The 6,000-nt window shown below is 45.1% G+C and overlaps 1 protein-coding gene across 3 annotated transcripts in view; it reads left to right on the top strand.

Annotated features, from left to right (window-relative positions):
- The first annotated feature begins 5,144 nt into the window (after positions 1 to 5,144).
- The window catches only part of LOC137348220 (calcium-binding and coiled-coil domain-containing protein 2-like), a 65,506-nt gene continuing 64,650 nt past the window's right edge, over positions 5,145 to 6,000 (top strand). The window contains exons 1-2 of one of the 3 annotated variants that reach the window (XM_068013592.1): positions 5,145 to 5,250; positions 5,366 to 5,412. The gene's annotated coding sequence lies outside the window, so the exon portion shown is untranslated. Of the gene's footprint in view, positions 5,255 to 5,365; positions 5,413 to 6,000 lie in introns of all 3 variants that reach the window. The other 2 variants (XM_068013594.1, XM_068013593.1) reach the window with 2 other exon arrangements.

The following is a 6,000-nucleotide window of genomic DNA, read 5'->3' as shown; positions in this document are numbered from 1 at the left end:
CCAGGCCAATCCTGGAGAGTTGGCAAGCCCCCCACCCATTGTAGCCTTTTCTCGAATCTCTGCTTAAGTCTCTGACTCGGGCTCTAAGCGTTAGATAATGAGGAGAGATTTCATAAACTAGGCTTGTGTTCCCTGGAATACCAAAGGTTAAGGATGATTTAATTAAGTTTTTTAGGAATTTGAAAGGAATTGATAGTGTAGATAGGGAAAAATGTTTTAGTGTAGAACAAGTGGACATGATTTTAACATCAGAACCAGGCCTTTCAGGAGCAAAGCTAAGAAATATTTCTTCGCATAAATGATGGCAGAAGTGTGGAATGCACTCCCACAAAAAATGGTAGATGCTAGCTTAATTTTTTTTTAAATTCTTTCTGAGGATGTGGACGTCGCTGGCAAGGCCAGCATTTGTTGCACATCCCTAATTGCCCTTGACAACTGAGTGGCTTGTTAGGCCATTTCAGAGGGCAGTTAAGAGTCAACCACATTGCTGTGGGTCTGGAGTCATGTGTAGGCCAGACCAGATAAGGATGGCAGATTTCCTACCCTGGTGAACTAGACAATCGATGATAGTTCCATGGCACCATTACTGAGACGAGCTTTCAATTTCAGATTTGTTTTATTAATTAATTGAATTTATTTACGTTAACATCTACCAGCTGCCGTGGTGGGATTTGAACCCATGTCCCCAGGGGATTAGCCTGGGCCTCTGGATTACTAATTATAAATTAACAGTTTTAAATTTGTGATTGTTAGATTGTTGTTGGTCAAGGCAGATGAAGTTAGTACGCAAATCAGCCATGATCTCAGTGAATGGCGGAACAGGCTCGAGGGGCTGGGTGGCCACCATCTGTTCTTATCTTCCCATGTTTAGTCTTTCCAGATCTTCCTCAGGTATCACAGAAGGGCTGGTGGCCAGAACACAGCGTCACAGCCATGGCTATTAAGCAGCTGTGCTTGTGATGGATACTCCTGGTGCCACACTGTTTACAGTGTCGATTCCACAGCACTGGGAACCCCAGCATGGTGCAGATACAGTTCTACTTGAACAAGTACGATATATAAAGGGGGAATGACCGGAAAAAAGGGAACAGAATCATCACCGTTATAAGTGAGCATAAAATATGGGCTGCCCCAGAACTTATGGGCTCATTCTTTAATGCTTCAAAATACATGTTTCTTTTGCATGTAACACCGAGCATCCATCTTTAGGGGACTTATATATAAGATGGTCACTAATAAATCCAATTAGGAGTTCAGGAGAAACTTCTTTACGCAGAGAGTGTTTGAATGTGAAGGATTCACGGAGGAAGGATCTGTGGAAGGATCATTAGAAGGCATGGACTCAATGGGCTGAATAATCTCCCTCTGAGCTGTAACCATTCTATTCTATGAGTGGTTGAGGTGAATAACATAAATGCCTGTAAGGGGAAGGTAGATAAACACATGAGGGAGAAAGGAATGGAAAGATATGCTGAAAGAGAGAGATAGAGGGGTAGGAGGAGACTCCTATGGAGCATAAAAACCGGGATAGACCACCTGGGCCGAATGGCCTGTTTGTCCACTGTTAAATTTTATGTCATTCTGTACAATATGTGGAAATATTCTCGTTATCAAATCATGGTCCCACACAGCCACACTTTGGTTATTCCCCAAGCCTCTCAAATAAGCCTTTTCCAACATCTGTTGGGCAATGCTCAAGGGGGTTGAACAAAGCAATACAGGAGGTGGGCTGGGGGCCGTGGATGGTGGTGCGAATACTGATGGCACCGTGGACTACAGATGGAGGAATCTCTGGTGATTAAAAAAATTGATATGTAAATCTTCCCCTCAAATCTTTCTTGGTAAATCACTCGTCTGACAGTCCCTTGACCTCTGGCAGCCTCCTCTTTTTGTGGCTGTGTACTCTGAGATGGTTTCTGGCTGTCAGAGCTGCTGGCTGGCAGAGTTATTGGAAACAGCTGACACACCACCGAGGGCAGTCCGCAGTCACAAAACATGCTATCCAGCTGTTTCAGACTCAATCTGTGAGCATTTGAGCATTTCTTCCTCATGCTGTTGACGTCCCGTCTATTTAATTACAATTATTATGTAAATCTGGTTAACTGCAGAGACAAGCTGCTGCCTGCCCTTCCATAGGGTCACAGAGAGACAGTTAAAACTCTGGATATAATCCCTAGATTCACTAGTATCTCGGTTTTTAATAGTTAGATTCTGCAGCCATAAAAAACTCATATCTTCATTGTGTCGCTCAGAAAATAATTTCCAACCACTTCCAAATTCTCCTCTGGCCAACCTCCCACTTACCACCATAAACATGAACTCTTTGCTGCCCTTATCCAAACTTGCACCAAGTCCCACTCTCCCAACTCCCCTCTGATCGCTGACCTACATTGGCTCTCAGACTGGAGACATCTCGATTTGAAAGTTCTCATCCTTGTGCTCTTTCCCATCATGGCATCTGTGCCTCCGAGTTGGAAGGTTGTGGATTCAAGCACCATTTTGGAAACTTGAGTATGAAACATCGGCTGACACCCCCAGTGCAGTACTAAGGGAGTGCTTTCAGATGATTTATGTTCTTAATCTGAGATCTCCTCTCAGGTGGACGTGGCACTATTTCAAAGATGAGCAGGGGCATTCTCCCCTGTGCAAAAGCAAAATACTGCAGGTGCTGGAAATCTGAATTAAAAACAGAAAATGCTGGAAATATTTAGCAGGCCAGTTAGCATCTGTGGAGAGAGATACAAAGTTACTGTTTCAGGTCGATATCTGTTCTGTTGTCTGTGTTGAGTAGGATGCTCCTATACTCTCTTCAGTTTAGAAGAATGAGAGGTTATCTCATTGAAATGTACAAGATTCTGAAAAGGCTTGCCAGAGTAGATGCTGAGCAGGTGTTTCCCCTGGCTGGAGAATCTGGAACTAGGGGATCATAGTCTCAGGATAATGGGTTGCCATTTGGGACTGAAATGGGGAGAAATTTCTTCACTCAGAGTTGTGAACCTTTGGAATCCTCTACTTCAGAGGGCCGAGGATGATCAGTCCATGAGTATATTCAAGACTGAGATCAATAGATTTTTGGACACTAAGGGGATATGGGAATCTGGCAGAGAGCTTATTGAATGCCGGAGCAGGCTTGATGAGATAAATGGCTCACTCCTGCTCCTATTTCTTATGTTCTGCGGTTTAACACTGTTTATCATCCCACCTGCCTGGAAAAAACATCCATTTTTTTTATTTCCAAAATATACTTTATTCATAAAAATCTGTAAAAAAATACATTACCAAACAGTTTCAAATGGCACCAAGTCAAAAAATACAAACAGTGCAAAGGAGATCAGTTTCCTTCAATACAATCATGAGTTGCCTCACAACCCTTCCATTTCATTTGTCATGCCATATACATTTTTACATTTTACAGTAAATGAAAATTTTCCCAATACAGTTCGAGGGGTTTCCCATGGATCCAGCCCCTCTGTTCACTTTGGTGGGGGGACCTTACACAGTGGTCTTTCCCCATTGAGCCTTTGCTGCGGCTGCCCCAAGCTTTAGTGCGTCCCTCAGCACTTGGACCTTGGAATGTGCAACATTCGGTCGTGGACAACTCTTTGCGCTGGAAGACCAGCAAGTTTCGGGCAGACCAAAGGCCGTCTTTCACCGAATTGATAGTCCTCCAGCAGCAGTTGATGTTTGTCTCGGTGTGCGTCCCTGGGAACAGCCCGTAGAGCACAGACTCCTGTGTTACAGAGCTGCTTGGGATGAACCTCGACAAAAACCACTGCATCTCTTTCCACACCTGCTTGGCAAAGACACATTCCAGGAGGAGGTGGGCAGCCGTCTCTTCCCCACCACAGCCACCGCGGGGGCATTGTGCGGAGGGGGTGAGACTTCGGGCGTGCAGGAAGGATCTGACGGGGAGGGCCCTTCTCACCACCAGCCAAGCTACATCTTGGTGCTTGTCTGAAAGTTCTGGTGATGAGGCATTCCGCCAAATGACTTTGGTGGTCTGCTCGGGGTACCATCCGACAGGATCCACCGTCTCATTTTCCCGTAGGGCCTTGAGGACATTCCGTGCAGACCACCGCCTGATGGATCGGTGGTCAAAGGTGTTTTCCCGCAGATACTGCTCCACGAAGGATAGGTGGTACGGCACGGCCCAACTGCATGCAGCATTTCGCGGCAATGTGACCAGGCCCATCCTTCACAACACTGGGGACAGATAGAACCTCAGCACGTAGTGACACTTGGAGTTTGTGTACTGGAGGTCTACACACAGCTTGATGCAGCCGCACACGAAGGTGGTCATCAGGATGAGGGCCACGTTGGGTACATTTTTCCCACCCATATCCAGAGATTTGAACATCATGTCCCTCCGGGCCCGGTCCATTTTAGATACCCAGATGAAGCGGAAAATGGCTTGGGTGACCGCCACAGCACAGGAGTGGGGTATGGGCCAGACCTGCGCCACGTACAGCAACAACGTTAGCACCTCGCACCCGATGACCAGGTTCTTACCCACAATGGAGAGAGATCGCTGCTCCCACATGCTCAACTTTTGTTGTACCTTGGCTACTCGCTCCTCCCAGGTTTTGGTGCACGCCCCAGCCCTTCCGAACCATATCCCCAGCACCTTCAGGTAGTCTGACCCGACGGTGAAGGGGACAAAGGATCGGTCAGCCATTAATCACTTACTCTTTGTTATCTGTCCTTTAGTCAACCTCCTATCCATAGTGCCACATTCCCTTTAATAAGGTACACCTTAACTTCATCAGTGTGTAAAATATACATGCAAAGCATTCACTGAATTGGTAACACACTTCTAAAACTCCTTTAAAAACATGTAAAAAATAACTCAACACGTTTTACTTAGAGAATAGTTCACTTTAAACAAATGTGTTAAATGTTTTGTATACTTAAAATCAAACAAGCCAGCAGGGGTAAAGAGAATTTGCGTTTGGTTTCAGTTACAAGTCATTGGCTGGGCCAGCTGGCAGCTTTCGCTTTGACTCAGTCCCAGTGGGAACAAGCGAAGTGGCAACAATACTGCGGAGGCTTCTGGGAATTGTAGTCCGCCGGCTCTGGGTCTGCGCAGTCGCGGGGGGAAAGCGGCAGCGGAAACAACTACAACTCCCAGCGTAACAAGCAGCTATCACTTCGCACAGCAGCTGGGTTTATGACGGAGTCAGCGTCGCATGAAAAAGCCTTTTCAGCTTTTTAAAAAAAAACTAAAATAAAACCTGGGTCCGCGGCAGAAAAGTTTGTGTGTTTTTAAAAAATGTTTCCCCTCCCTTTTGAAGTTTTAGTTGAACTTTTATCTTTATTATGTGTAAGTGCGTAACTGCGTGTTAAAGATTCTCCTTTTTACTTTCAGTTTTTCATCCTGGTGTCAGTCAGCTCTGTTTCGAAGACTTTACTCCGGTAAGTTTGTTATAAACACATCATTCTTTGGATGATATGGTTACTGACGATAGAGAATATTGTACTTAATGATGTTAGGAAGGGGGTAAATATAAGTTTTAAACCTGACCTGCAGGTACAACTGAGATTTTGTGACATTTTTTTAAACGGAAGACTGACTTCTGATAAGTTTCAATTTGTTATTAAAGGCTGATAGATTTGAAGATGTTTCATAGAACATAGAACATAGAACATAGAACATACAGCACAGAACAGGCCCTTCGGCCCACAATGTTGTGCCGATCCTTTGTCCTCTGTCAAGGACAATTTAATCTATACCCCATCATTCTCCTTTATCCATATACCTATCCAAAAGCCTTTTGAAAGTCCCTAAAGTTTCTGACTCAACAACTTCCCCGGGCAAGGCATTCCATGCCTCGACCACTCTCTGGGTAAAGAACCTTCCCCTGACATCCCCCTTATATCTCCCACCCTTCACCTTAAATTTATGACCCCTTGTAACGCTTTGCTCCACCCGGGGAAAAAGTTTCTGACTGTCTACCCTATCTATTCCCCTGATCATCTTATAAACCTCTATCATGTCACCCC

Source organism: Heterodontus francisci, chromosome 33, assembly GCF_036365525.1.
Source record: "Heterodontus francisci isolate sHetFra1 chromosome 33, sHetFra1.hap1, whole genome shotgun sequence".
NCBI classification, from domain to species: Eukaryota; Metazoa; Chordata; class Chondrichthyes; order Heterodontiformes; family Heterodontidae; genus Heterodontus; species Heterodontus francisci.
Note: the sequence above shows the minus strand (reverse complement) of the source record. Positions and strands in the feature narration are given on the sequence as shown.